Source organism: Bombus pascuorum, chromosome 2 (genome assembly GCF_905332965.1).
Source record: "Bombus pascuorum chromosome 2, iyBomPasc1.1, whole genome shotgun sequence".
NCBI lineage: Eukaryota > Metazoa > Arthropoda > Insecta > Hymenoptera > Apidae > Bombus > Bombus pascuorum.
Genome location: NC_083489.1, coordinates 21,517,611 through 21,527,129, shown reverse-complemented (window position 1 = coordinate 21,527,129; position 9,519 = coordinate 21,517,611). Strand labels below are relative to the sequence as shown.

At 31.2% G+C, this 9,519-nt stretch overlaps 1 protein-coding gene across 1 annotated transcript in view; it reads right to left on the bottom strand.

The window, feature by feature from the left end:
• Positions 1 to 309: 309 nt before the first annotated feature.
• LOC132904606 (forkhead box protein O-like) overlaps positions 310 to 9,519 on the bottom strand; it is a 297,766-nt gene continuing 288,556 nt past the window's right edge. The window contains exon 8 of the transcript XR_009657625.1: positions 310 to 5,101. The gene's annotated coding sequence lies outside the window, so the exon portion shown is untranslated. The remainder of the gene's footprint in view (positions 5,102 to 9,519) is intronic.

The following is a 9,519-nucleotide window of genomic DNA, read 5'->3' as shown; positions in this document are numbered from 1 at the left end:
TAATGCTATAGCAATTCTTTAATGCTATTACGCAGTACGATATCTTACTTGTGGATATTCCTAACGTGTATGAACTTAATACAGAAAAATCATTTTATTTTACAATAATGCGGTTGCGTACTTAAAATTATCAATAATGAGATATGATATTTAAATCAAAAAATTTAAATTCAATGGAAATCGGTTGCTTGTAATTTCAGAACATCAAAACTTCATTTTTGATATAGAGTACAGTAGAAATTCGCCTGAAATTGGACATTTCAAAATTCTACAAGTATATTCTTGGTAAAATTATTAAAAAAGCACAAGTATAGCTTTAAAGAATCTAAAATATACTTGAAAATTATTAGTCTGAAAGTGTTAATTTCCAATTTCAAAATATAAAACCAAGTTTACTGTTTGTAAGGTGATATACGAAATGCTATTAGACGAGATGAGAAAAATAATTTAGGGGTATTTGGCGGTAGGTTATAATGAACTTTACGAACATTCTGGATCCCAATGTCAAACTACTTTCACTGATGATCTCCATTTCTTTCACGTTGGAGGCTCATTGTATACGCCACTGCAACCGAAACGTGCGTTCTTCCCATTAAATAGTAACTGTTTCTTAGTCACACGTATCGTTTTCTCGATAAGATTAGCTCCATCCCGTAATTACTTTATGAACACTTACGATTAGCTTCGTACATATTTACGCCAGTAGGTGAAGCTCGTTTTTCGCTGTTCTCCCTCAGAAGAAGAAAACCGGTGCTATCGGTGACTCTCGAGTATAGTAACACGGAAACGTCGACTGACTCTTCCATTTTGTACATACGTATTGCACTTAGTAAATGGCAGTTTCTATATATATTATATATTACACATAATATATAATCGAATGAAGAATCCTTGGACACGTCGCCTATTGATGTTAATCGCGTAATTTAAGTAATAATTAAATAGCTTATTTTCAATCACGAAATTCATGTTCGTGGACCGTTTCTTTAGATTTTTATATTTTTGTCTGCATAAACAGATCTTATAGAAAATAATCTCAGATGTGAATTTCTAACAATATTAATCAATGGGTAGAAGTTACGGTAAGGTTCTGTATTTAAATCGAAAAAAAGTGAGACGTTATTGGTAATACAAGAAAGAAAAGTCATTGGATCAATAACCTGCAATATTCAAAGTGTAAAATTGTTATATAATATTGTAGAATGGTCTACAACAGTATGTACAACAAAATAAAAAGTTTATCGATTGGGTTTTGTACTAATGATGCAATCATAATTAATTCAAGTGAACTGAAGACACTTTTATCGGTTGATGTTCATGTTGCTAATGTATGGTTTAAAATCAATTTTTTATTTTTTTTTGTCGCAATATAACAAAAATTATTCGTATGAAACAAACTATTTAATATTATAATTTTTATTCATTATATTCCAGATATATGGTTACAAATAATTTAATTTCAGTTACTAACTTAAAGAACATCAAATTTTCTGATCATTGAAAAATAATAAATATTTCATGTACGACGATCGTTTATTATATTATAACCAACTCATAATCATCTAAAGAATAAAACATTTTTCAACTACCTGATTGCTTAAAATTGTTTAATGAAATTCTGAATAAAAATAAAAAATAATTAATAAACGAACATGGATTTTATTCTCTTTCACTATAACATCCAATCCAATCGCTTAATAATGAATAAATCTGAACTTAAAATGATATAAGCATGCTTACGAGCATAAACTCAAAGTAGCAAAAATTATTGATCAGTCGTCGTTAGTGGTTTACCTCGTTTGTCACCCAGCCCCATAGCAAACGTGTTTTTCAGTCGAACGGGGTCTGCTACTGGTTTTATACATACACGCAAAGGTTACCCTAGACTTAATCATATTTGTTGATAAAATTGACTTTCTTCTTCACTACAGTACTCGAGATACTCTTAACATGTAGCCACCATGTACTTTACAGACTTTGAAAGCTATTTAATAGCGATCTTCGACGTTCCGAAGATCTGCTCTTGTATCGTTCGATCGTCGGACGATTAAAGTCTACTAAATTCACCTAAGCTCTTCAATAGTAAAAGACACTGATCTCGACTCACGCACTTCTTTTTAATCAGCCTACAAGATTATCGCAATCCTCGAGGAACATCGTACAGGACCCTCTAATTCGTCGGGCTGATACTGTCAAAAAATGCATACATTTCGGATGACAGTGATGGAAATGTATCTTAACCAAGTAACGTTGATACGATCGATAGGAATCCTCTTACGAATTATACGATTAAGGTTATTCGATCAAATATGCTCGATTTTCGAAGTACTCGTACATCTTCGTATCTTTTACACTGATTTCTAGGAAAATTTGTTTAATATTTTACTAAAAGCATAAAATGCCCGTCTGTGAAGAACAGCGCCGGTGTATGATACTGTCAGTCCTGTTTATCTAAATAGCACATCGATCTAACGATTACTGTTTTGCAGACAAAAAAATACATAAAAAAAAAAAAAAAAAAAAAAAAAATAGAAAAGATGAAAGAAACGAAAAGGAAACGTTCACCTATCGAAAAGCACCAACGTGTTATCCATTCTGTTCCTCTATTGTAAGATGACGCGACAAATTTAAAAGGAGCCACGCAGAATAAGCTTTCGTCGTCGTGTCAACTTCGATTTCTAACCATCTGACTAAAAACTTTATCCTTCTTTTAGACATATCTACTTGTAGCATTTTACTTAACGTTAATTGTACCTATATCTTATACATAACCTATGTACTTATCTCTTTGCCTATATATATATATATGTATATAAAGGCAAAGATTATATATATATATATATATATATATAATTATACACATAATTATATATATTTTTTTCTTTTGTATACTATACATAACATTAGCAAACGTACAATATTCTATAGAATATGTTCAATATATTTTTATCCTTGTATAATATCATATACATGTATGATGTGTTATATATATATATTTTTATATATAACATTATATATAATTACTGTTATATATATAAATATCATACATATATATCGCAACATAGAATTCGTAGCGATATCCGCGCACAGTTTCTCTTAAATATTTTAGTTACATATACAATAATATTGTGTGTCCTTCGTTTTCTCATATTCATGTATCATTGTATATTTATATTTACTTATTTATATATAATATACTTATATCTATATTTATTTATATATGTATAGTATGCGCCTTCGTGCACATGAGGTTGCTTCTATAGGGAAAGAGATCGTGTACGTACGGCGAAACGTCGGTAAAGACGTCTTGTCCATTCGTCGCTCATTTTATTATCTTAGCTGTCCGTCATTTTTCCCTTTTTTCCTTTCGGTTCTTACTTACTTGGAGCCACGCAAACAAATTACGAGTGATTTTGAATGTCTTTTTGATGAGAAAAATAAACAAGAAATAAAAGAAAAAACGCAAAAAAGTGGAAAATGTGCAAGTGAATTTTTCGTTTACTCTGGTGAACTGGCCCAACGTGGTATATTATTCGCCGCTCGCGGATTCTACCGTTCGTCGCGGATTCGCAAAAATAAACTGGCGAACGGGAATCACGATCCAACGGCGCGTATGTATTATATATATACGAACTATACATATACACGAACACAAAAGAGAAGAAACGAAATCTCGTGGATTTGTCCATAGCGCCGATTTGTCTACCATAAGACGATTATGTGTAATGTCTGTGCGTATTACGGGCTATCGAGAGATCCGAGACGGAAGTCGAACGCCTTTGTGAGTTGCCGCTAGTTCGCAGCATGCGTGTGTAGCGTCGAACGGAGGAGCACGCGACGATCTTCGTGCCACGTGACATGAGTTGCAGGTTGCAGGCGCAGGTTCTCCTGGTCGTGCACACGCACTCGCGCGGAAGTCACGAGGAAGGAAACAAGAAGGATCTGGAGAAGCTGATCGGAATACTCCAGCGATCGAGAGAAGTCGACGGGATGTTGCTTGTTCACCGGTAGCTCGAATGGTGAAAAATTCCGGAAATCATGCCGATTCGCGCGAAAGAATTTATCATAGGCCAAGCTCTTCATTTTGATGCATACTTTTTGAAATAAGAAGATAGACTTCCAGAATATAAATGATCTTTCTCTCTCTTTCGTAGAAGATACATACACATATGTGCCGTGGAATTCGTGCTGGAATATTTTATTTCATATAAATTTATCCTTAATAACAAATTTTGAGGTCACATTATACAGAAGCATTCATATTATACAAAAACATCGTGAAGCGAAGAGATTTTGAGCAAGTGAAGCAATTCTGTTTTCAAAAGAAGTTAAAAAGAAAATAATGAATTTAGATGCATTGATTAAATTTCAGAAATTGTCAGCTAGCAATAGTCTTAATTACGAAATGTTTCTTTAGATTTAGTTTGCCTCAATTTTTGAGTAAATTAGGCTGTGCCCGCAAATGTAGAATTTAAAGGCTCAAACCGTAAATTCTATGCTGATTCAATTTTCAAGCATAAGAAGAATTCCATCGACTCAACTTCCGGTTACATTTTCCTCACTGAAATGCAATACAATCGTTTTTCATCTATGGTACATCCTCGGATAACATCATGATTATGTTTCCTTTCGTCATAAAACATTAAACTCTAACTATCGCATGGAAAATGTAACAGAAAATAGAAAAACCGTACGTATTTTTCTGAGAGGATCATAAGAACGATTAAAAGTATTTTATAATTGCATATTTTGCGATTCAACGCTATCCAAATGCTAGAACGAAGAAATATCTGGGATTTAGGATTGCGAATCGGCAAAATCTCATGCTATTTGATGTTTGAAGTCTCGAATTTCTTGGTATGTTTCATTTCAACCTAATCGTTGCATAAAATAGTGGCAACGAAACGACATTGTCTGCTCCCCGATGTTGATCGGATTTACGGCGTTCTTTTCGCACCACAGTTGCACAGGCGTAAATCGGCATCTTTGAAGTACGTTTGATGGTATGGTACATATCTTGGTTGTGGTCCGGTATAATTATTTCTACATCTTATCACAAGTACTCGTCGATCCTCCAGCTCGTCCTCGACACATGGGATTTCTGTAACAAAAGAAGGTGGATGATGCGTTAATTTTTTTTATTATATACGTTCTTATGTATAGTGGCTCACTAATAAAGTAATTAAACATTTATAGAAACATTTTATGAACATACTACGTGTATTATACAAAATATTTTGAAACTTCATAGTTATTGAAATATGTAAGAATTTTATAGAAGTTATTATTTAAAATAATTTTATCTGACCAATGTGTCTATGATCAAATAATATTGTCTGATGAATACGTGAACATTATAGTTTTTATCGTCTATTATAGTAATCGTATTAAAAGAGACCTGGTATTCTGTGTAATAATATCTAAAATGACTTCATTTGTGTAACTTCCGCTTATGATTGTACTAATTATACTTAATCATATTATAAATAGATTTTCAATTATAGAGGGGAAAATAAATAAATATGTATCTATAATACACATTACAGTATTGTAATAGTAAATATGATATACAGGTAACAAGACGTTCAGATAAGGAATATTCAAATAATAGAAGTTCTACAGTAATTATTATATAACATTATAAATATGGACTATAAGATTAGAGAATTCGATATAATAGTTATTATAGAACACCACTTACTGAAACGGAATTTTAGTTAATATCTGATTAAATGAACTGCTGCCGACTGCATCCATTTATCTGAACGTGAGTTCCTATTATATAAATGAAAATAGTGCAGAGAATCAATAACTATTATATGAATTGTTTGTCCCGCAATAATTTCAATTAAATGGAGTCATATTGTAATAATGATTTCAAAGATAATAATTTATTACATGAAACATAGAATAGATAAAAATATTGAGTCAAAACAGGAAAAAATGTCATGACTCACTTTGGTAGCATTAATAACTACAATTATTATAATAGTGCAATTATTTATTTTAGAATCAATCAAAATAACTAAATTAATTGAGACAGTCTCACAAATACTAAGGGAATTTTGGATTGGTAAAATGTGATTTGGTAAAATTATTAGTTAAATAATCTTTAATAACAGTGGGTATTCTCTGTTTATAATTATTTATAAATATTTTGACACTTGTACGTGACAGTTTCTTTCGTATTTAATCTAACCTTATATGTGTGAAAGCAATATGTTTCTAACATGTTTGTTGCGAATTATCAACTGAATAGCGACCGGTCAGGTTCAATCGATCGGTTGATATCGCGAACCTTGAATGAATTAACGCTCAAGGTGAAGGAGGTTTAATATATCGAGTGTTAGAGTAGTCTGGCACTTTATTTGCACTTGTTGTATACAAGCAGAGTTGGATGTTTTGACCACGACCGTTGTAAGATCTTGTTGAGATTGAAGAAGATGTGATTTTTCTCCCGCACGGTACGATGCTCTGATGATGACTGTCCCAACATGTTGATACTCTACCCAATCACCGTACATCGTCATCAGGTTTACCGCTCGGGGAGGCAGGCAATTCGGAATTTTTCAAAGAGAGAGAGGTGCTGTCCGAGTCATAAACGGACGGCTACTCCAAATCCCGAACAATGCTTTATGTGTAAAAATGTACACATATATACGCAAATGCAAAAGTATATAAAATATCAAAAGTAAAAGACATATTATTACATTTAGAAAATGAAACATCCTCTTATTTGAATTGCGACCCTTTATTTATATTTGAAGAATCATGAATTTGTATAAATAATTGTAGTATGATCATGATTATTGATAAAAACCAAATTAATTTATATTAACGGTAATTTTATATAAAATTAAAAATTCATAATTCTTATCATTCGCTCTTAAAGTGTATATTTTTAAGATACTTGTTTTATTATATAAAAATAATAGATGTCTTATTTCTAGCGTAATAATTTTCTTATTTCTCTTATTTCTTTCATTTGATATCGAGAGTCTAGCTAAAGATAAACTTTAAAAAGTTATTCGTCTAGAAATCTATTTTTACTTCTCTTAAATCGCTGAAATACTCGTATTTGAAGTAGATCTATAATTAGACAACTTCAAATCGATCAAGAGTACCACTTGAATAAATATACATAGTTTGTCAACTTTTGGCACGAAATTATCGAAGGAATCTAAACTCGAACGATTTTAGAAAAATAAATGTTGCAATGATGATAAATACGTTAAAAATAGGTACTCCATTTTAAAATAAACCCGATTTACAACTGTAAACGGTAACAAGCTTATCTCATGGAAAACTTCTTGGTCGTTTATTTCAACCAGTACAAGGGTATTGGTTAGGGAGTACAAAGTAAGATAAACAGCAAAATATACAGGGTGCATCACCTAACTCGAGTACCTTACATATTACACTTATTATTAATGATAAGAAAAAATGTTAGACGAAGGCATAACATTTTCAAATTTGTTCAAAATTGCAAAAAATGCAAAATGCAAAAAATGAGAAAAGTAGGAAGAAAAGTGGAGAGGAAAATTTGATTTGGAAGGGCAAATATGATAGTAATCATAAAATTTTTCTCAATATCACATTTTTCCAGATTACAAAGTCATTAATGTCTTCCTAAATGGAGCTATATATTTTTATTATCATGGCGTCATAGCTGAGATTAAGCCCAATCCAAAAGCCTATAATATCATGGCATTCATATGAGTACGAAAAATTCAGAGATGTTCGACAATAGCTAATAAGTATCAGCCAATAATGCCATGATTACGATAGAGAAATTAATGAAAAAAAAACTCATTTCAACAAGTGTACAAAATGATGACCATCTCATTCAATATATTTCTGTGAACGATTAACATACGATCTTTGGCCATTCCTATAAATTGCTGACGAATATTAGCACACGCACTTCTAATGTCTTCTTTCATATTTTCCGATATTTTCCGCGTAAGATCAAACGAACACGCAGGCTATCGAAGAGTTGTATAAATGCCGATCTAACGTTGAGGAAAGTTTTCTTCTATTGAACATCATTTTGAACTTCGTTGAAGTAAATTTTTCATTACTGATCTCTCTATTACAGTTATTTTATTATTTGCAGCTATTATCAAACATATCTAAATTTTTCGCATTTATGAATGTCATAGTATTATAGGCCACTGAATTAGTCTTACCTCTTACCTCAACAGAGACACCGATGACTTTGAAGTCTCGAAAAATATGACCTTGAGAATAATTTTATGATTGCCAACATATATGGTCCTCGAAATCAAGTAATGTTTTTCCTCGTTTTTCCTCGTTCGACATTATTTTGTATTATCAATAATAAGTGAGATATTTAAGATGTTTAAACGAGCAATTACGATTATTACAATACAAAAAGCTGATATTCGATAATAAGGCTATATCGGCCATATATTTGTATGAACTCTTTTTCTTATTTCGGTGCGCTAAATTCGTCCCAGTTATACCTATCCCTCATATTCAAGGAAATATCCCATATGAACATAAATCTTTTCAAATATTTTTACAATAGAATGTATAATTCGCCTTTTCTTCTATGAAAATTAATTGAAAAACCAATTATTAACATATGTATTTTTTCCTTTCCTTTCGAATTTTATACATATTTTCTATTTTCTTAACAACATATATATAATGTTTTTGTCCTGTAAATAATGTGCAGGAAGCTATCCTGCATCACAAGTCAGAGAAAACTCGTATTACTAACAACATAGAGTTTAGTCGCTCCTGAAACTTTTACATATTTTGTTGAGGTTTATGCTTTAATAAATGCTTTCTTGAAATTTTTGAGAAATTGAGCACTCCTTATAACAAGATATATTTGGTTTCTGTTAATTAAAAGAATGAATCGTGAAAAAGGTGTGTATTATATCTCAATTATTTTATTCATCGAATTATTTGATTCTTTGCTTGTTGTTACGTAAAAAGAAATTCCGAAAAATTGTTCACACTTCTGTATGTTAGGTTGTATTAAGCGATATCTTCGTAACATTTTTAAATTTGTTCAAAATTGCAAAAAATGCAATTTCAGAAAAATAGAAAGAAAAGTGGAGAGGAAAAATTTTAAAATATTTTAGTTTTATGACTATGAGGAAAGTGTCGATATTAGTCCAAAGTTTAAGAAAAAGTTTTGTTCCATCGATAATAATAATTTATCAGATCAATGTATGCTCCAACAAAATTCGTGTTCTGAACTTGCTCATTCTTGACATCAGAAACTGACATTCCTGCTGAATTCCATTTTGTTAAGAGCAAAATTTTTCTTTTCTGGATATATCGACCTTTTTTAATCAAAAAGTAATGCTGACACGAAAAATGGTGTCGCATATTGATTCAGAAGGAGAAGTGAAAACTATATACTATCGAAATGGTAGCAAATTGTTCTAATACAAGTAAAAATAAAAACTTGATAGGGAACACTTGAATTATAAATTTAAATAAACGTGTAGAAGTTGATTTCATAGATTAGATTCAATAACT